Raw genomic sequence first — 24,047 nt, 5'->3', positions numbered from 1 at the left:
GAGAGAGGACAAGAGCATTAAAAAGTAAAGTAGGGACATCATGCTGCATTCACAGGTAGAATATAAACAACAAATGTCATCATAATGAATGTAAATAATGAACATAGAATACAGTTTTTATTTACAGCTATGGGATAACGACTCAATAAATGCAGACATCAACGTTTTTGCTTGTATGACACCCAGACAAAGTTACAGGTGAAACGTCAAATACAAATTACTAAATGCATCTGGAACAGGAGTGTACAATGTTTTTTTGTTTCACTTGAACAGCATAGGTAACTAAAAACATAGCTAGCAAGCTATAGGATAACACCTGTGGCAGTATATACAGCATATTCCTCATTTTAATCAAATTCTTTTTCAATGCTACACACTTTGTAATGGGACTATTGTAAGTTTAATAATTACATTTCCAATTTTTGAAGTTTTAAAAAGCATACCTTACTTATTAAGGTAGGTTGAAAAAGTAGTGGCATTTATAAAGCTTTTGATAACATCTCACAGAATCATTGGGTCTATAACCAAATTTTAAATGATATACAAAAATTATGAAAGCAATGCATCAAACAGCACCTTTTCCACCTTTCAAAAGAGTGAGATTCTGCCTGCATGTAAGACTATCAAGTAGTAAAAGTAAAGAAAAGAGGCCCTTTGTTATCGGAAAGGCAATTTATAGAAACATTAGTTATTGTGTTGATATCAAAGATATGATATCCTTAGATGAAAAATCCACTGTGAAGAAGGATTTGTGCCAAGAGGAGATACAGGAGAAATCTTTATCAAATGGATTTATTTTAGGCAGGGGCATCATTTGGTTATGACATGGTATGCCACTTGCCATACCTTAGTTTCAAGGTCAAAGTAAATTAAGTAAAAAGTGAAAATTGTTACAATTATGCTGGTTGTCCCCTATATAACACTTCTTGACTATGAGTGGTAATGTCATTCTGTGACCATCAGTAATTTCAAATAAAGTATACATGCTATAAGATTTCCACCAGTAAGATATGTTAGAAAGCTCAATTATGTTGGTATAGACTAATAAATACAGAAATTTGTAATGAGTATTACTTGTTTCACTCAAATGCTAATTATTTATACATTTTTGTTTTATGTTGATATTAAAATGAAAAAAAATATTGTGTTCATTGTCATTATTCTCATTAGTTCTCATCAGTAAGAAAAAGAATGAAATACAGGACCACAGTGCAGTAGAAGAACAGCCATAAACAATTAAAAATATTAATAAATACAGTAATTAAAATTATTAAAAAGGAATGAAGACAATGAACAATAAATAGATTTTTCCTGTTTCTGGGATTCAAATCAAAGTCAAACAGCTTTGACAGCGTATGATCCACAAAAACCGTTGATTGCCTTTTAGACTATAAAACGTGGCATTGCATGGTAAAACCCCAGAATGATCTGCCAGACGATGGCCTGCGCCATACGCAACAGACGTGGTCTGGACAGGCAGGTGGCGAATGCTGCAAATGACAGACTAGAATGTCCCTAAAATTACAATGAGCTGCCAAAATTGCAATGCGCCATGCGATATTGAATGACACTCCCCCAGCAATGGCTCCCCTCCCACTTTGTTGCACAGCGAGTCACAAAATTACCAAACCACTCAGGCACGTCAAAATATATGGCAAAAATACCATTTCACGGGTATGATTGTTTCCAACTCGCCATGCACCAGCTGGAGAATAGAGACCTTTATGTGTTTATGGAAACGTCCACACTTGCTTAGAGGTAGCAAGAGTTTAGTTGGAAAAAATATACTAGACTATACGCTACTGTTAGCTAATGTTAGCCTGCTAACTATGGGCTGGCAGAAAGCACAATATACACGATCAAATAGCTATCGTAATTGACAATGTATCGCATCATGGGTAAACCCATTAGTGATAAAAATAATTGACTAAACACTCTGTCAAAATTGAAAATAATCTGACAGAAATATTGTTTTTTTGGTGCTGCCATCTCATTTCCCACATTTAACCAAATATGATACATGATAAAAACCCTCCACTTGCTCCCAACGTAACCCCTATCAAGTCTTCTAGGGAGATTGTCCAAAATGTGAGTAATCTTAGTCACATTATCATCTTTCGTTGGACCAGGGATTGTCACAAACTCCAGTGGTTGCTCAAGGTATTGCAGTTTAGTTTAGACCATTCAAAACTACAAATTTACCCTGGCCAAATTAAATTATTGTGGACAGTACTTTTAAACTCTAAACATTTTTCACACTGAAGTAATTACTCTCTAGGCACCTTTTTTTCCACAGAAGAAGATATTTATTTAATTCCAATTTGGTCCACATGGTTTTACTTCACAGTGCGTGCATGTGCACAACTGCACATGAATGAGTATGATGCAGTGATTGACTCATCGACTGACAATGCTGAAAATGGTTGAACTCCTACGCATTTGTGATATAATCAGCAGGAAAAAGAAGGAGAAAACACAAAATGACCCAAGATTGGAGCTTTATTGAGTGGACGTCTGAAGTTGTTTCTGAATTATGTTTACATGAGGTCAGAAGGTACAGAAGTCAATATTCTTAAGGGCTGAGAGGCTGTGGTCATTGTGGTTATTTCTAGTAAGAAAAGTGCCAAACTCTCAGGGCTGTATAGGTATGGGGCATGCGTCCTCAACAAGCTGTAACTTGGCGTTATGGCATATCTGCCATCCCAATAGCAAGATACCGCTAACAAATCTGAAAGCGTTACTGCTAGCAGGCTAACTAGCTAACATTTGGGGTGAAACATATAATTCAAGGCATACTATGCAGGATTTTTACCTTGAAAATATTATAAAACCACACTAAGGTGTATCTATGATGCGCAGGCAATCTGTCTTTACTCAATTTTCAAAATTCATGCGCTTTTACCTATATTTGTAATTTGAAAATGTGTTCAGGGCATTTCTGGGTGTGGTGCTCTTTTCTGTGTGGGGAGTGGTGAGAGTGTCTGCAGAGCAAACTAGCTAAGAAGTCCAGATACAGCAAAGCGAAAAGACAATCTAACATGGCTTGTTCAAGAACTAGAGATAACCTTGGAGTTGCTTTTCCTTGGTGGTGTCAGCTGAAGTTTGCTAAGGGGATTGAAAGTGACATGGAGATGTCTTGTTGGACTGTAAGTGATGTTACCAGCAGTCTGAAGCTGGCGACAATAAGGACTTTCGCAAGGGTCTGAAATTTTCATATTTAACATTCCTATGACAAAGCCACTATTATGTTCAACATTATGGAATTAGCTATAATGGCATCTACCTTCGTACTGTTGCCCACGCTCGCTCATTTTTGGTACTAATGTCACCTCTAGCTATCCAGCTAGCTAGTCTATGTTAAATGGGGTAACTTACTCAGAATGAGTGGGTGGGGTTGACGATGAAAAAGGAGATTTATTTGCTTATAAGCACAGGCTACGAAATCCTGTACAGTATGATTTTTACAATATGTAACATTACAATAACATTTACTTAACTTAATAGCCTTGAGAATGGTGCTCTTACCTGTTCAGTGAACATTGAAAATAAGAGCTTGGGGACCAAATTCTTTGCTAGGATTGTTGTGCTTATGGTAGGTCTGACATCCACACATTATTGTTAGGAAGAGATGTGAATTGACTGACATAGAAACTGTACCACATTAATGAGGTAAAAATTGTAGTGAGGGTGCGAGGGAAAAAAATTGACCGCATGTAAAAATATGGATTTAGATGACAATCCCATGGCTCTGTCTGGTATAGCATAGCCCCTCCATTTTAGATTGTGTAGATGGGGGTCCTTATGCTAGCATGCTTTTGACGGTTATCATGCAGCAATGAAAATTTCTAAAAATGTTTTCCTGCTAATCTGTTCAATTTTGTTCAATTGAAGTCCAATAAATGTGAACAGGATTTGTTAAATTGATAGGAAAAATGTATTACATAACATAACATGATGGAAGACGAGAACAGGCCATTCAGCCCAACACTGCTTGTCTATTCCTACCACTAAACTGTACTTAATGCTTAGTTTACCTAAAAGCTAGATAGTATCTAATACTGTATCAAGCCGGGCCTTGAATACCCCCAATGTTTCTGCCTCCACTACATGTCCAGGCAAGCTATTCCACACATTGACCACTCTCTGTGTAAAAAAATATTTCCTAATATCTGTGTGAAATTTACCCTTTTCCAGTTTCCATTTATGCCCCCTCGTTTTACTAACCAAACTCAACTTGAATAATTTCCTGTAGTTTACTTTGTTAATCCCTTTAATAAATTTAAAAGCCTCAATCAAATCTCCCCTAAGTCTCCTTTTACTAAGCTTGAAAAGTCCAAGCCTTTCCTCATAACACTTATCTTTTATACCCGGAATCAATCTGGCTCCCCGTCTTTGGACCTTTTCCAGCGCCTCTATATCTGTCTTGTAGTACGGTCCCCAGAACTGCACACAATACTCGAAGTGTGGTCTGACAAGGGTATTGTATAGGGTGAGTATGATCTCCTTAGATTTATATTCAATACTCCTGGATATGTATCCCAGCATCGTGTTGGCTTTTTATACTGCTACAGCACATTGACCAGAGCCCAGAGGGCCAAGCCCCAGATAGGCTTTGATCAACTATTACTCCCAAGTATTTTTCTACATGTGCATTCTAATTTTGGACCACCCATAAAGTAATCCTGCCCTATGTTTTTATTCCCCACATGTAGAACTTTACATTTAGTTATAAATGAATTTCATTTGCCAGGTGTCTGCCCACTTCTGGATTCTGTTTAAATCTTCTTGGATTACTTTAATAGATTCCAAACTATTGGCTAAACCTCCCAGTTTTGTATCATCTGCAAATTTATCTAGCGTACTGTCAATGTCCGTGTCAAGGTCATTTATGTAAATGAGGAAGAGCAGTGGACCCAGCACCGATCCCTGTGGAACTCCACTTCCCACAATACCCTGCTCAGATAAGATCCCTCCTACTGCTACCCTTTGTGTTCTATCCCGTAAGCAGTTCCAAACCCACTCTGAAATTCCTACTGTCCTCATTTTTATAATGAGTTTGTCATGTGGTACCTTCAATGCTTTTTGGAAATCTAAGTATATAATATCATAAGCCCTGCTCCCATCCAGACACTTGGTAGCTTCCTCAAAGAATGTCAAAAGGTTTGTCAGGCATGACCTTCCCTTGCAAAAACCATGTTGGCAATCCCTTAGGATGTTATTATTTTCAAGAAATAATTCAATTTTGTCTCTAATGATAGATTCAAGTATTTTACATGTGATGCAAGTTAAACTGACAGGCCTGTAGTTTCCTGGATCAGTACGGTCCCCTTTCTTATATATTGGTATCACAATACCCTGTTTCCAGTCATTCTGTATTTCTCCAGTTTCTAAAGGCTGTCTAAAATACTTGCCAATGGTTTAAAAATGATCTCGCTTAACTCCTTTAGTACCCTTGGGTATATGCCATCAGGGCCTGCTGCTTTATTCGTCTTTAGTTTATGTAATTTATCTAATACTTCTATATCCCCCATCTTAATATCTGCCAAGACATTCTGAGTATTGAATATGCCTTCCGGCCTATTAGTAACCTCTTCTCTGGTAAAACTCTCATCAAAGTAGCCATTTCGGGCATCAGAAATACCCTTATTTTTATAAAGCAGTGCTCCGTTATTATTTTTAATGCCCTTAACCTCCTCTTTAACTTTCCTTTTCCTACTACAGTATTGAAAGAAACGCTTAGGATTACTTTTAGCATCCTCTGCAATTTGCCTTTCATAGAGCCTTTTGGCTACCCTTTTTTTTAACCTTAGCACGCATACTACAATATTCAGCCTTATTACTCTCAGTAGTGTCATTTTTATATATCTTAAACAGTTTATTCTTTTTCCTCAAACTCTTCCGTATAGCTTTATTCATCCACTGTGGAGACTGCTTTTTCAACTTACTTTTCCGCACCATTGGAATGAATTTACACTGTGTATAACCCTTTTGAACCTGCCCCACTTTTCATTCACAGTCCTGCAATCAATTGCACCCAGTCTACCTTACTTAATTCTGATCGCATCTTTTTAAAGTTGACACACCTAAAATTTAAAATCCTGGAGTTAGATGGGGCCCTCTTAGTTTGCCAAAATACATCAAACTTAATTTTGGAATGATCACTTGTCCCAAGTGGTTCCATTAAGATAAGATAAGACAGACTTTATTAATCCCCAGGTGGGGAAATTTGGGTGTTACAGCAGCAGACAGCTCTATACTACAAATTCTGTCAGAGTCATTACATAACACCAGATCTAGAATTAATTCCCTCTTGTAGGCTGTCTGACATACTGTGCTAAAGTTTTGTATGCTAAAATAAGTATGTTAAAATAAGTGAACACACAGAACTTTTTTACTATACATACAGTATGGTACAATAAACATTCTAACATATAAACCATTTTAATTATGTAATAATACTATGTGGAATTATATATTGCTAACACGTAAGTGCTATAAAAATCAGTAAATAGTTCTAAGGTCAGTCAATCAGAGCCACACATACGCAAACATTCAAAAATATTCATAGTAAATTCAAGACATCCAGTCCAGTCATCGACTACAAATAGGATCCACCAAATCCATCACGTGGAAGTGGGTAAGAGGCTATGTTTGGTCAGTGAGATCCTACAAATGTCACAAGTGCATTTCTCAGGCTACATGACACTAGGAAAGAAACAATCATACACAGGAAAATGAAGTGAAAAACCCAAGATACTGTACTATGTACTCAGTAGATGTACAAATCAGCTACATAATATTACTGCATATAACATGGTATAAATGTCATTTATTGTAAAATCTTCATTCATGTCTAGTGGAAATCATCTGAAATTGAAAAATGTAATCTCCTAAGCAGGGGTTAAATTGGGATTTGGGAGGTGGGTGGACCCTGAGATCTGGTGGGAGGTGGGTGAAAAAAGGTACAAACCATTGAATGTCTCAGCTGAAAATAGATGTATCTTTAATGTATTGTGCACATAATTGTAATTAAGGAAAACAATGTTTTAAAAAGAACGTATGCTATTGATGCAAGCTTTTTCACAATATATTTCAAGTTTATTGAGTGTCATTATTGCTGAGAATTTTTTTTACCCATGAAAATAATCGGTCATCCTCCTCTTGTCCTCAATTTCTTCCTCCTTTATCCATCTTTCTTAAACTGGTGAGGCGCAAAACTTTCCTTTAAACTAATCATTGATCCCAACTGTTTTAATTCATTTTCAGTGATTAACAAGAATGCAGACATCTGACTAATCAATTGGAAAGGGACACAGCTTCTTCGCATTGTTTTAGGGAGATTAAATGATAAATGTGATTTAGAAAAATCCGTTTTAATCACTAAGCACTGGCAGAATCTTCCGCCGATGTTCATTGAATATCAATACAATTAATCCACAAAATAAGCTACTCAATACTATCATATATAGCCAGCTCTCCCCAAATAGGCAGTTTTAGCGAGTAGCCTAGGCCTTATAGCCTACATTTATTTTCATTTGCAATACAAAATTGTGCACATTTTTAATCAACATTATTTGCGGATACATGCACTTCTTTCTCCGCACTCATATTCATGTAAAATATCTGCAATGCATAGATTGTAAACAAAATTGCAGTGCAGGTTTTGTTTTTGCTGGTTATCCTGGAAGCGAACACGGTAGATAACAGACGAGTGTATCTTGTTTGTTAAGTGTAGACTACTTGGTGATTAAAACAGATTTTTATTGGATAAATTGAATTTATGATTTAATCCCCCTAACACGGTATGAAGACGCTGTGTGTTAGGCTACTTGCCATTTGATTAATCCGATCGTTGGCACGCTTGATTATAAACAAAAATTACTAATGAAAACAGGTTGAGATCTGTTGGTGATTAGTTTAAAGGAAAGTTTTGTGCCCCACCGATTTTCAGCTCACCAGTTGCCGCTGAATAAAACGTCATGTAGCCTATGTGGGAAATATTAAATCCTAGCTTAGCTGCTGACCAGCAACCTGCTGTGCCTGTCTATATAAATGGCTGTTCCTCCTGAGTTTTTTTTCTTTGGATTTTTGATTGGTTGAGCAAGTAACTGGCTAGAGGGAACACATGGACTGGAGCCTACGAAAAATGGACTGGATTGTCATAGTTATTTGTAAAACTGCCGGTCATAATTATTTATTTATTTACCAAAGGTAGGTGGACGCCATCCGCCTGCGTCCACCTCCAATTTAACCCCTGCTCCTAAGTGATTGAAGCATTCAAATGAAGTAGTGGTAGGAATATCATTGTTAGCTCCTTAAAAATGTATAGAAACTTAAGGTTGACCTTTTAATTGAGCTTCATTGAGTGTTTCATTGGACATGCAGTTCCTTTCCACAAGGAATATATTAAATGTGAAATGGCGCCAGGGCTCTCCATTCATACCAATGTCACACAGAGCTTCAAAAGCAAAAAAATAATTTCTGTATTTGCCACTGCAACAATTCTTGGCAGTTATAGTATGACAAATATGAGGTTAAACAGTTAAAGCTCTTGTGGAATGTTTCTATTTGGAATCAACTCTTTCCGTTAAAAAATAAAATAAAAATAAAAATGTTTTCTATTAGCATACACTTTCTTCTCCCTCAAACAACTTTTTTTTCAGCCTGGGAAAAGAGATAACATTTATTTAGGTTCAGAATAAATGTATAACACCTTATAATGGTGTTTTACCAGCTATATATTTATGAGAAACAGGAGATATGTAACTGTTTCCCAGGCATAACTTTGTTTGGAGATAATGCCACTTGGACAAAGATGTCACAACTTGTTCCCATATTGATTGATCAACTATAGGACCAATGTGGCTTCTCATTCATCTTTTTTCTGGTGCAGCTTGTGAGTCACCCCCCATTAATAGTTATTATTTTAGACACTTGTCAAAGAGGGGATACATAACCCTCCTCTTACCCATCTCAATTCAATTTTACCCTTTCTTACAATAGATTATCAATAATTAATGCAAATGAGTGAGGGAAAATATATTATCTCAAATGAAGTAGTCATATATTAGTCACTATTATCATTAATGGCTTTTTAGCTATTCTTTGCTAAACTAATTTTAGACTCGTACCATTATTTTGTTGCCTCAGAAGGGAAATTATTTTCATCATGCTCTTTTATAACATCAAGCAGCAATCCTCAGTTTGTAACTTGTTTCTTACAGATAGTCTGCTCAGTACAAAGAACAAACATTCTGTAATTCACATATGAACAAATACAGCCACCCCATCAAAAATACACATCAACAGAACATGATGAACCTTGTTTTAAATAAACAATTTGCATTTCATATACAAAAATATGTTGTGAAGTGGTAACACATGAGTAACACTCAGGATGTTGGTTTTTTGTACTCTTTGAACCCGGAATAGTAAAAAAAAGAAAAAAAAGAAGCTGTTTTCAAAGGACTGCACAAGCACTCAGCACAAATAATGTGTGCAGTGACCTGGGATCTTGCCACTCTACAGCAACAAGAGTGATGCTTGCCTAAGCCTGGCTACATCAGGGGTGCCAGAAAGCGACTTCCAACCCATCAATTTTGTTTTTAACATTAACAAGTCCTAGTTTAGTGCTGGACGTCAGTTACATATAAAATGCTATATTTCCCAAACAATCAGTCAACTGTTTGTCAGGAGTGCCAAAATATGTTTTTCTCTGAGTTTTCACCCCACACTTCTGAAACAATTCCAGTACCCTAAGGCTAAATACAGTTGTTTGGGCATGACAAAAATTACAGTGATATCAGGTTAGTATGAAATAAACTGATCATTACTCTCAGTTCATTTCCATTCCCTATTCGCAATGACATCATGCACCTATTTTTCTTATTATTATTATTATTATTATTATTATTATATTGTATAACCGTACTGATTCAGTGTGAGCAATGATGCCCATGTAGTCTCTTATTCAAGTAGTTTTGATTCGGTCCAGTATTGGTGACAAGTAAGAAGACGCATTAGCATATTCAGGTCTTACAAATAAGCAATTGGTTGTTAGAATAGTCAATAGCAATATTGCATAGAATCTGCTTATATCCAACGATTATTTGAACATGTAGCTAAACGCACTTTCCTTCTCCATGCCCAAGGCTGGTTAATCTCGTATGAGAAATGAGACAGCACATACTTTATTTTCTAGTTTAGAGTGCAGTGCAATATACAATTAAAGAAGATATGTTGATGTTCAGTGTAATCTATATATACCACCACCTTCAATGACTACTGGCAATTAATTGTGTACAAATATCCTCCCATAATATGTGTTTCTACCCTGCTATATCACTACCCACTGTCTACCATCTACCAGCTCTCTGAGCTGATCAAATGTATGCAAGTGAATTATTTAAAGCCTCGTTGTATCAACAGCAAGAAAAAAATAATGGGAAAAAAGAAACTCCCAAACACACACCTAACACTCACAGAAATATGCATTGTTGCAACTACCAATAACAAAATAAGAGATTTTAATTATTAATAGAAGTGGCTAGACTCGAATGGTCCTGATCAATTAAGCAGTGTCTCCAAAAGCATTTAAATTTGGAGAAAGTCTTGATTATGTGGTTCTCTACAGTTCAACAAAGAAGTGTTCCAAGTACCTACAAAGTCTGTAAAGTTTGTAAATTTATCAATTGACCGAGAGACACTTTCGTTCCAAGTGACAATTCAGTTAATAAAGTAGGTAAGGACAGGCGTGTTGAAAAGAAACTGTTGCCTTAACTAATATATTATGTTACTGTTTTATTATGATACAATGCAATGTAGTTTCATTAAATAAAGTTTCATTTTGTTAAGTTAAACACCATAAGGCACTAAAACTGTTTACTGCACATTGCAATGACTTGCTGAACTAGTTTTATCTGGAGAGTTTACATTAAAATACTGAACACATACTGAAATCTGAGGCTAACTGTCAGTGTATTGTGACTGCAGTTGTAAGATACCATTGCTACTATATTTATTTTGGCATCAATAAGGCAATATTGCCCAAGGTCCTCAAATATACATGCTATAAAATCTATTTTTGTTGTAGATACAGATAAATAGACCTGTATGGGGTGAAATATATCTCATTTTATGAAGCAGACCAAATTACTCTGTAGTTGAATAGTTCTACCTGGCTCATGCAAGGAGAGCTGACCATAAACCAAAGGCTAATGTTTCACTTTATCAATTATTTACAAGCAACCTATTGGCCATATGTCACAGACTTAGCATGGTGACAGATTGGGTATTCGTCACCTTTTCAAGCTGTCTTCTGTAAAACAGCTTTTTCCTCACCACCATGGTTACAGTCTGACCTAAAAGAGTTCCTCTTCAGTCTGAGTTCTGGGTCTCATCCCTCTGATGCTAATCTGGTGTCAGTGACTGTCCTGACGTTTCTCTAAAGGCCATGCGCTGAGACGTTCTGTCGGCAGGGGAACAGTGGAAGAGGAAGAATCCTTTCTTAAGTGTTGTTTTATGTGACAGTTATTGTCTTCACCTATCTTTAAAGCCAGGGACCCAGCCTCCCCATTAGCAAATTAAATTGTCAGATCATATGATGAGAAGGCCCCAAGACCAGCCCATTGAAAATATAAGCAAACACACTGTACTACACTGAAAAAATGCTAGTCGTACATGTCTGATATCTAGGATTTATATTATCACCTTTGAGAAATAGAAAATGTAATTTGAGTGACCATAGGAATCTGTTCTCCTCCCGTTCCCCCGTCCCCATCAATGGAGACATCCGTAGGCAGTTAGGGTATACAAACCTGGGGTGTCCAGAGTTGTTCCTCTTTTGAAAGTTTATTATTTTATTACTTAACCTCTTAGCGCAAAACCCCTAGTGGTCGGCACGCAGGCATGCCGAGATTACTAAACTCAGACATTCAGTGCTACTGCAACCAAAGTATGAGTTCAAAACAGAAACGCATTGTTTTAGTTTCATTAGTATACGATACATGACAACTATGCCGAATACGCAGATTCGCAGTTCCACCATTGTCGCTCTAGTCGTTCATTTAACACACACCCCCTCCCTGCAGTCTCATCTGCAACTACTCCCCCCACCCACGACATAATGGGCAATATTTTCTATCTTGGCGTTCATAAAAATATACTTTCACCACTAAAAAATTGTATTCAGTCATAGCGACAATATAAACCTGACAATAGCCCTAAGATATGCCAATAAAGCAGTGAAAACGCTGCTCACTGAATAACGAAATAAACGAGACAAAGTTTTAAAAAATGATACCATGTCATTCTACAGTCCAAATCTACAGGCCAATACAGCAGTGAAATCGCTGCTCACTGAATAACTAAATAAACTAGAAATATTTTTGTAAAAAGATACCATGTCATTCTACAGTCAATATCTGGGACTAAATATTGAATAAATATACAACCTTACCATTGGTTTTACGCATAGAGATGTCTCTTTTGAGACTGAGTCATCATATATTGTCTTGGACAATCCATTTGTGAAATATACGCGAATTTGGGATGCCTGGGTACCTTCCAAAATAGCTATGCGTAATACCACACCTGTTGTTTACGACGTTGTCGCCTTTTTAGTATAGTCTGGCCTGATTGACAATTCATTTATTCAGTAGGTGAGAGTATAAGCTTTCTAACGATGTATAACATGTCTAATTTTGCTTTTGGAATAGCGTTTTATAGGTCAGCGTAATCGAAAGTGTTGTTATGATCGCATTCACTCACGCATTCACTCTGCAAAAGACGCTGCACATAACGAAATGGTGTCGATTTTCGTAATTTCTTGGAAAATACTATTATTATTAAGGACTTCTGGGCATAGCTAAGCCATACGTTTGCTTATAGACCAAGCTGACATCGTTTTCTGGTGTAAGACAGAAGCAATCAATGATAGGCTATATAACGATAGCCTATCATTGATTTACTGCCTCTGTCTCTATCTACTGTAAACAGATAATATTTCATCATTGTTATGTAAGCATTACTGCTCAAAATATTTCGGTTATGTACATTATTTTGGGTGTCTTTAAATAGGTTAGTGGTATTTTATAATGAGGATATTTCACACTGTAATGTAAGCGTTCGTTGGTAGTCTAGTAGTTTTTGTGATGCATGCAACAGTGATGATGAGAGTGTTTGAACATTGCCACAACGTGGTGGACGGTTGAAAATTGTTTCATGTCGTCCCATCCTCATACAAGAAAACATATGAGACTGCAAGCATAGAAATACATACAAGAGTTAGGTACTGTACAGCATTGTGTAACAATATTTTTCCATTATTTTTAAATCTGATATCAATGTTTCATCTTAAACCTTCAGAAGGGGCTCATTTATATGCTTTCCAATGGACAAAAAGCATTATATTCCTTTTTGGAGAGATTTTGGATATGTTTCTGGACCCCCTAGCTATTTTAGACCACTGTACTGATGGAAAGTACTCTGTACTCTCACGTTTTCTTGTATGGGGGCGGGCCGACATGAAAACAATTTCCAACCGTCCACCACATTTTGGCAATGTTCCAACTTTCACGTCATCACTATTGCATGCATCACAAAAACTAGTAGACAACAAATGCTTACATTACAGTGTGAAATATCCTCATTATAAAATGCCACAAACCTACTTAAAGACACTAAATTTAAAAAATAACGCATATATAACCAAAATATTTTGAGCAGTAATACTAGGTCAAAGATAGAGACATTACCTTGTATCTTTACCACACACAATAAACCAATTGAAAGGGTGACAACTTATAAGTACCTGGGTTTTTTAAAAGATGATGGTCTCACAAGTTTCATACAGATTCCCTTGTAAAAAAAGCTTAGGCTTAAGTTGGGTTTTTATTTTAGAAACAAGTCCTGTTTTTCTCTTGAGGTGAGACAGAGGCTAGTCTCAACTACTTTCTTCCCGGTAATAGATTATGGAGACATTTTATATATGCATGCACCTTTAGCGTCGTTGTGTCGGTTGGACATGGTGTATCATGGGGCACTGAGGTTTGTCACAAACTACACATTTTTGATGCATCACTGTATTCTTTATAGAAGAGTGGGCTGGCCCTCCTTGGCATTACGTAGGCTGTGTCACTAGTATATTTTCATTTACAAGGCCATATTGAAATTGCTTCCATCTTACCTTTGCATGTACATTGTCCAGCAGACAAATGGAAAATACCGACTTCGCTCACAAAACAGTCTTTTATTGCCTGTGCTAAAGGCTCGTACTGAGGCTGACATTCCAGTTCTCAGCACCTTCTGTGTGGAATGAGCTCCAGAAAGAACTTGTACAGGAAATTTACAGGAGCTTATATCATTAAATGATTTTTAAAAAGGCTTAAGGTTATGGAGGAAAGCGAAACTTGTAATTGTTTTGACCCTTAGTTGCATTACAGACTACTCATGTTAACCAGATTGTGAAACTTTGAACATTGCTGTTTGTCTGCTTTTATAGTATGTTAAATGTTGAAATTTTGTTGTGTCTGTAATCGACTGCTGCTTTTTTGGCCAGGTCTCTCTTGAAAAAGAGATTTCTAATCTCAACGAGACTAACCTGGTTAAATAAAGGTTAAATAAAAAAATAAAAAAAATAGCAATAATGAAATCTTATCTGTTTTCAGTAGATAGATACAGAGACAGTAAATCAATGTAACAGTTCTATCCGCTTCTGTCTTACTTCAGAAAACCATGTCAGCTAGGTCTACTAGCAAACATATGGCTTAGCTATGCCCAGAAGTCCTCAATAATAATAGTATTTTCCAAGAAATTATGAAAAATCATTGACATTTTGTTAGGTGCAACCCAGATAGCACACAAACGTCTTGCTGATGTCGGCCCGATGTGTAGAAGTTACGTCGGCAAGATGTAGTATGGAGAGCGTTTGCTAATTGGCAAGATGTCACCGAGAGGTCGGCATTTGGTCGAAAATGCCCTCTAGATGATGTTTGGATGATGAATCAAAGCTGCACCGCCCGGCCGCTCTACAGACTAGCCTCTGTTACACGACATTTAATTATTTAGGTTGGATCTTTCAGACACCAAATATTTCACTATCCATGACCGATCTGAAATTTCACTTACCAAATGAACATGTAATAAACATCACATTTGATGGGAATATAAGGAGGAGACAATGAAAAACAATATGCTTGACCGCCAAAAATGGGCTATAGCAGTAGCTACCTGATTTTGTGTGTAGGTATAATGAAGAGACGCGATTCAAGTTAATGACAAGTTTAATATCAGGCTGGATATGTTGAAGACATCTAGCTCCAGCACAGAAAAGAGAGAACAAGGAACAGAGAAACAGAAATATATAACATCACATTAAGAAGAGACAGCAGATCGTGCTAAAAATCGGAATAGTTTCAAGGACATTTTAAGCTATTAAACAAACTACATTGTTATAGCATTACGTGGGCTAGTTTAATTATAATTACATTTTTGTAAACTTTTGTGACGTTGTCACCTCCAAACGGTTGGTAATGGATCCCTTATGCTAACTAGCTAGCTAAAGTTGGCTAAGTAATGAGTCGGCATCTGGGCTCTTCACCTGTGCTAATGTATATTAATGGCACACCCGGTCGTGCCTTATTAGCTACTTTATTAAATGTCACAGAATTAGCAAAATAGCTATTTTATGTAAATTTACTTCAAGTGACAGCTTACCTGAAAATCAGTAACGTTACGACAACTCCTGAATACGAAGAGAAAGTGAGTTTGAACAGTGAGCGTCTCTCCTTCTCGAGCGCTGGTTGTGGTCACAATCGAGCAACTGGAGAGAATGGGCGCCTCTCTTTCATAGTGCGCTGGTTGCGGTGGTGACAAAGTATAATAGTCAGTGGGCTGACCTATCTGATAGAGATGAGCAAGTACACCATAGAGCTTGTAAGTGAAAACGTCACCAAGCCACTCCCCTCGTTTTCCCGCAAATTTGTCAATGGGAAAATGAATGGGGAAATTTTGAATAAGCGATATTTTTAGTTACAAGTCAGCTGAACCAGTTAGCTGTTGGTATGCGGTACTCATGACATATATCACTCATAAAATATAATATCAGCAGCACGATTGACCCATGACAAGTACAAGGTACAATGTTGTGTACGTTTCGTGTGCTTAGGAACTACACAAACCGGTACTGCGCTCCCGACGCACGCTTATATCGTCACGACTCAGATGGAACATGCTTGCGCCCTTCTACTTCTAGTGTCACTTCGATATCGTATTTCAATTTCAAATTACTGGAAATAACAGATTTGTTACTAATGTATATGACATATATATATAAGTCATATATATATAACACAACAACAATATAGCTAGCCAGCATGGTTTTCGATAAATTACCGACAATATGTTTACTACGTACTATGTTTTAATAAAACTATTGTAAACACCTCACAGCTAGACCAATGAGGGTTTGTAGCTGGAGATTAGCGGGCAGATCGTGGTCGCCTATCTGACTTGAGGACTTCACTAAAGACTTTCGTTGTACTAGACCCCTGATCAGTAGGTCCTAGTCATAATTGTCCCCCTGAGTATTTAATCGGAATTTCGGCTGAAAAGAAGATAAAATGGATTAGTCATGAAGACCACCAAGTTAAAAATAAGAAGAATTTATTTAACAGGCAGGTAGGTCATTAGCTTCAAATTCACAATCAATTATAAAATACGGAAGGTTTAAAAACATAAATACAGAGTAAAAAGTTCTTACCCAGCCTGTTCAGCTACACACGAAACCCATAGTATGCGCAGTGTGTGAAGTCGATTACAATCTTCCCTGTTCAGCTACGCACAGAACACAGAGTAGGCTATGTGCAGTGTGGGAAGTCGATTACGATCTTCCTTGTCTAGCTACACACAGAGCACAGAGTATGTGCAATGTGGGAAGTCGATTACGATCTTCCCCGATTGCTTTGTCTCCCTCCCTTTTAAGCCAAATCCTGCTTTTGATCCAGGCGGCATTGCCATAAATTAACCTGGCCGAATAATAAAATCTGGCTGTTGTTAAAACAATTAGTGGGGAAATTGGGAAAAGGAGATGATTACCAGAGAGGACATTCCATTGTGATAATTTTCCCCTGAGTTTCTGAAACTATGTTTTATTAAATTTTATTTGGTATGAAACATATTTCATTCAATTTCTTGAAATTCCCAAATGGCCGGCTCATCCATAGGAAGTCCGAGTAACTTATTTTTTTTATCACACGTCTCTCAGGTTCTTTGAAGTACAGGATGAGTCCCAGCGTGCCGGCTCGTTCAAATGCCAGCCTTTTCTGGGTCCCAGTTTGGCTCCCTTCTACACTATTTATTAGAAATTGTCTATCTCTTGCCTACTGCACCTGTCTTGTTTAAGTGCACTGTGATTCTGATTCTCACAATATGTGTATTCCATTCTAAGTGCTGTGAGCAGACTGAAAGTCTATGTTTACACCGAAGCCTTGCGAAACGAAGTTTCATTACATCATGTACAGCATATGGTTTGTAATGACAAATAAACCTGACTTTGACAGCTAGCTAGCTACCTGCTGATGCAGACGTTAACGTTAGCTAACCAAAACTTTATAAACGATATCTTTCATGCTGGCGCTGACAGACCCGCTAATCTACCCTGGCTGTATATGACCTGCTCTACATGGTTGGATTTGGAATGATTTTCTCCCTTCTTAACATTATTGTCCTGACCATTGAAAAAATGCATTAAGCTAACCAGTGACACCGCATTTGTCGTGGGTATAGCTAGCCACCGGTGTTGGGTGCAGTTGGCCCTAGCTGCTGGTCCATAGTCAGTTATTTTCTTCTCCTACTAATGGTTAAAGCTAACGTGAGAAATCTTTTAATTTTTATTGTTATAGATATTTTACAATCAATGATTTTTTAAAAAGTCAATAGGATTTTAACATTGGGCTGTGACGTCACGAGCCAGACGCCCCCTGGAGGCAATTTGACTTACAAGCTCAATTATCTGTATCTGTATCTGTTCAACCAACAAAATTATCTGTATCCGTACTCGGAATGGGCAGGGGCTTAATCCGGAAGTGGACAGGGCATAACTGGAAGCTGGTATTTTAACCTCTTAGCGCAAAGCCCCTAGCGGTCAGCACGCCGGCGTGCCGAGATTACTGAACTCAGACATTCAGTGCTACTGCAACCAAAGTATGAGTTAAAAACAGAAACGCTTTGTTTTAGTTTCATTAGTAGACAATACATGATAACTATGCCGAATACGGAGTTTCGCAGTGCCACCATTGTCGCTCTGGTTGTTCATTTAACACGCACCCCCTCCCTGCAGTCTCATCTGCAACTACACCCCCCACCCATGACACAATGGACAATATTGTCTATCTGGGCATTCATAAAAATATTTTTTCACCACTCAAAAATCGTATTCTGTCATAGCAACAAGATAAACCCGACAATAGCCCTAAGATATGCCAATACAGCAGTGAAAACGCTGCTCACTGAATAACGAAATAAACGAGACAAAGTTTTAAAAAATGATACCATGTCATTCTCCAGTCCATATCTGAGACTAAATATTGAATTAATACACCTTACCATTGGTTTTACACATAGAGATGTCCCTTTTGAGACTGAGTGGTCATATATTGTCTTGGACAATCCATTTGTGAAATATACATGCATTTGTGATACTTGGGTACCTTCCAAAATAGCTGTGGGTAATACCACACGTGTCCTTTATGGTGTTTTCGCCCTTTTTAGTACAGGCTGGCTTGATTGACAATTCATTCATTCAGCTGGTGAGAGTATAAGCTTTCTAACAATGTATAAACATGTCTAATTTTGCTTTGGAATAGCGTTTTATAGGTCAGCATAACCAAACATTTTCTTATCATCGCATTCACTCTGTGGTAGCAGTAAAAGAGACGCCGTTATCGGTGCTCTGGTTTTATTATTTTTTTAAACGAACTGACCGTGTGAAGACAGTAGTAGAGAGCACGCCAGGTTTCAGTTGGCTAACCACGATGTACTATAATGTCTTGTGATTTCAGGTGAGCGACAACGTCTAAATTTGCACAGAAGTGATATTGCATTAGTACAGTGGATGTATAAGAATGCTAGGATGTCAATGATGCTAGTAGAGTGTGTGTATGAGATCGCTAAATGGATACAAGTACATGCATGTAGTCACTAGCTAACTGGCTAGTTAGCCCCACTGCAAGCTAGAAGCTAGAAATGTCCGTTTATAATAAGTGATATGTGCTTACGTGTGAATTATTATTAAACGTCAATAGATAATGGATCACAGTGGACAGAGTGGCTGTGATGATGGGAAGATTATGTTGTGTGGCACAGCAATAGAAGAGGAGCTCTGTGTGTGGCTGGCCTAGCGCGGAACAATGTGGACACTGGACACAGATTTTCCTTCATCACGAGTACGGATATTGACACATTTTACTCAGATGGTACTCGTGCTTGTAAAAAGTACATTATGGTACCGGATACTCGTTTCATCCGAGTATTCGGCTCAACCCTACTATCTGAGACGTTTGAAATAGAGCACAGAGATTAGAATAAATCCACCTATGGACGTTATGAATAGAATGCGACGTTACGATCTCAGGCCGTCATCGGCAAGATGTACGTGTGCTATCTGGGAACATCTTTTACTGCTACCACAGAGTGAATGTGTAAGTGAATAATGTAAGTAAACTTTCGGTTACGCTGACCTATACAACGCTATTCCAAAAGCAAAATTGTACATGTTATACATTGTTAGAAAGCTTATACTCTCACCTACTGAATAAATGAATTGTCAATCACGCCAGACTGTACTAAAAAAGGGCAACAATGCCATAAACAACACGTGTGGTATTACGCAGTTATTTTGGAAGCTACCCAAGCATCACAAATGCCCGTATATTTCACAAACGGATTGTCCAAGACAATATATGACCAATCAGTCTCTCTACGCGTAAAAACAATGGCAAGGTTGTATATTTATTCAATATTTAGTCCCAGATATTGACTGTAGAATGACATGGTATCATTTTTTAAAAACTTTTTCTCGTTTATTTTGTTATTCAGTTATCAGCATTTTCACTGTTGTATTGGCATATCTTAGGGTTATTGTCCGGTTTATCTTGTTGCTATGACAGAATACGATTTTTGAGTGGTGAAAGAATATTTTTATGAATGCGCAGCTAGACAATATCGACCATTATGTCATGGGTGGGGGGTGTAGTTGCAGATGAGACTGCAGGGAGGGGGTGCGCGTTAAATGAACGACCAGAGCGACAATGGTGGGGCTGCAAAACTCCATATTCAGCATAGCTGTCCTGTATCGTCTACTAATGAAACTAAAACAAAGCGTTTCTGTTTTTAACTCATACTTTGGTTGCAGTAGCACTGAATGTCAGAGTTCAGTAATCTCGTGCCAACCACTAGGGGCTTTGCGCTAAGGTTAACATGCTTAAACATTAAAGCAGTAATCAATGGTTTATTATCTATTAGTGTTTGATTGATAGCTGCAATACCATGAGCATAAAACATAACTTTGCTCCGAGGGTAATGACACTGTCTAACTGACCAGACACACTCCTTAAGGGCATTCGCTGCGTGGCCCAACTTGCACCTCGCTTGATCAACGAGACCTGCCTCAGTTGGCCTGCCACCATTCTGTGAAATAAACCAAGCTGGTTTATTTCCCTTCAACAGCTGTTTTAAGGAACAAGTGGAGATCTGTGCACATACAAAGTCGTCTTGACTGGAACCTTGTCGCAACCTCAGCCGCACAAAGATGTCTTCTGACATCACCTAAAGGAATTAAGGACTGACCTATCCCTTTATTGCTGTTAAGTATTGAAACACATTTTATTTAATACGGATGTCAAACTATAGGATGATGTAAAATTTGTAATTCCAGATTGGGTCATTTTACTGGTATTTGTTGTTGTGTTTTGTTTGTTACGCATGTGTTGGTCTGGAATAGCAAATTCCCAGACCTTGTTATAACTTAATTTTATGAGACTGATTGAACAAACTAACCACATAATATAGAGTATAGCATGTCATTAACCCATAACACAAATTAACTTTTGTTAAATGGTAGTACTGTTAACTTCTATATTTACCATAATTTTAATTTTCTCTGATTAAGAATTGTATATTATTCTTCATATTATGCTAATTATTGTTTTCAATAAGCCCATTAATATATTCATTACCATAGGCAATAAAATACATATAATTTTTCAAAACCATAGTCATGTCTGCATTATTTCACTAAATTTGGCTCTACAGACATACATGATTTTGGTTGCTGAACAAAACTTGTTCTGAATAAACTTGACCAAGTGAGTGGTTTTAACGGCACTTTCATTTGGTATTTAGAGTGCCAGACGTCAATGGAGGGTGTTAGCTGTTATAACTGCTGGATTCAGAAAATTAACCCCTTTGTGCAGATGCCAATTCTGGCCAATCCTTGCCCATTTAGGGGGTGCCCAATTTAAAGCTTTATAACTCCAGGTGTGAGCATTACAGATGTGGAAAATGACTTACATTAAATTAAGAAAGACATCTGTAGCATTTACAATACTAATTTACATTAGTTTATATTCATAATTTAGGTAGAAACAAAGTGCCACAAACACAATTGTCTCGTCAAAAATGAAGCTGTTCTTTAGTTTGTAATAACATAATGAGAGATCCCATATGTAAAACAGGTAGACCTATACATGTCCTAGATCATAAACCCCTTGGCCACAAGGGTGTAAAATATGGGGGTGATATGCAGAACTACTAATGATCTATGAAGCAAAAAGTAATCAGTGCACCCTTGTATCGTAGTGTCTCCAAATTTATCCAAAATGTCTAAATTGTTCCCTGCTGTAAATCACAACGTAATCATGTATTTCACTGCAAATCAACTGTTCTGACTCAATAAGCTCACTTTTGTATCATTTCAAGTGGGAATCTTTCCATCATTACATGGGTCTAAAATATTTCCTCTCCAAAAATGAAAAAAATAAAAGCTTTTTGTCTATTATAAAGTATACAAATAAATAATAGACCTTTATTAATTTGGACTGACATGACATAATCAGAGTTTATCATCGATTGTTTTTAAACTATTATTACTAGTATTATCGGCGAGTACCGATCACTAGCCAATCAATCGGTGCGTCCCTAGTCAAATGGGAATGCGATATCATTTAAACAGTATTCCACCATAAGAAACATTTTCCCTATAGGCCTCAGAAGTCGTGTCGTCATTCCCTTCGGGTTCATTAGCATTTTCGAGACTTTCGGTTCAAAAAATAGACGCCCCTATGGGACAAATGAATGTCGATTTCCGAATTCCTTTAAAATAAATTATGATATTTGGACGTTTTTTGTATATGAAAAAATAATGCTTTTTACCAATTTTTTATAATCAAAAAAAAAGTATGTCATTTTAAAAAGCCAGTTGCTAACGGCTAAGTGATTAGCCACCCGAGATGACCCGTCGCACAGTATCACACACAGAGCTGTATCGATACACATAGTTGACCTGTATCATCTTCTAATAAAGCTAGAGTACAGAACTTCTTGTCTCCAAATATAGTTTTATTGCAGGTGCACCGACTGTCTGAGTTTAGCAATCTAATGACACCATCGCCCTGGCCACTAGGAGGCTTGCACGAAGGAATTAACACCAGGAGCGCCGGACCATTCTGTGGGCTTGAAATAACTTCAGACGCAGCCTGGGTCATATGAAACAGGAGTCTTCAAATGGGAAATGTTCAAATTGTTCGCTAGATGGCGTTTATCAGACACAAGCTGACAAAGGTTGCCAACCCATTATCCTAATGAAATATGTGCGAGATTTTAGACTGTCAAAGTAAGCTATGTTTTAGTTATGGCTTGGCATTCTAGCCAACACACTGTTAGAATCCTGAACCACTCCACACAACCATATCCTCTATAGTCACTCCCCCAAGAGCATCTACAACTGAACCCACCTTGCAGACACAAGCAATTCTACAATTAGAAAATACCACAAGCCAACCCCCCAGGGGACAATCACCTTGTCGGATCCAGCAGTGATCCAATAAGAACTACACCCCCAACAACAGAGGAAACAATTTGTTTCACCAGACGCGAACGTGAGGGGGACAAGTACCATAAATGGTACTTGAAACCAAAAATACCATTTGTGATCCTCGGGGATTTCAACCTCTGCAGATTACCTAAAATAAGGGATCACAGAGTGCAAGTGGACAGTTATCCTGGAGCACAGATAGCACATGCCTACCACATCCTAAAATACAAAGCTCCAACAACAATAAAGACATAGAAAGTAATTATTTCCTTTGGCCTCAACAACTGATCACAAACCAATCCAACATTACTAAAAAAAAACAACTAAGCTGAATGATTGGAGCAGCAGAATCTACTTTTCCCAATGCAACCTTCCAGATCCGGGTTATTAATGTTTACCACAAACTAACCACAGACATCAAAAACAATATTAAGATACTCAACGAAGCAATCAAACAAACAAGGAAGCACATCCCTTGACTATCGGATTCAAAATTCAATACCACAGAAGATGGGATCCATTGGACACAAAAACTTGAGAAGCCATGAGTATACATTGGCTAAAAAGTTTAAAATGAAAAGATTAATGAACCATAAGTCTTCAAACACATGGAACAAAACAGTGGTAAACCTCTCAAATAGTTTTACTATTTCCTTATCACAGGCCAGTGTTCTACAAAAAGGCCTTTTATTTATCCCCACGTGGCAAATAAATAAAGATTTAAAAAATGGGATTACTAACAGATGTAACAGAATACCATCTAAAAATATAGAAACCTTGATTGAAACAGACAAAAATCAATTGAAAATGTATCCATACCACTCCACCTAGAAGCAACCAACTTAACAGAATCAGAAATAAATTCCCTAAAATCTTTAATAACCAACACAAACATAATAATAAAACCAGCGGACAAAGGCAGTGCTACAGTAATAATGGACCGAACAGAATACGTAAA

This window comes from Anguilla rostrata, chromosome 5 (assembly GCF_018555375.3).
Source record: "Anguilla rostrata isolate EN2019 chromosome 5, ASM1855537v3, whole genome shotgun sequence".
Lineage (NCBI taxonomy): Eukaryota > Metazoa > Chordata > Actinopteri > Anguilliformes > Anguillidae > Anguilla > Anguilla rostrata.
This window is presented reverse-complemented; position numbering follows the sequence as displayed.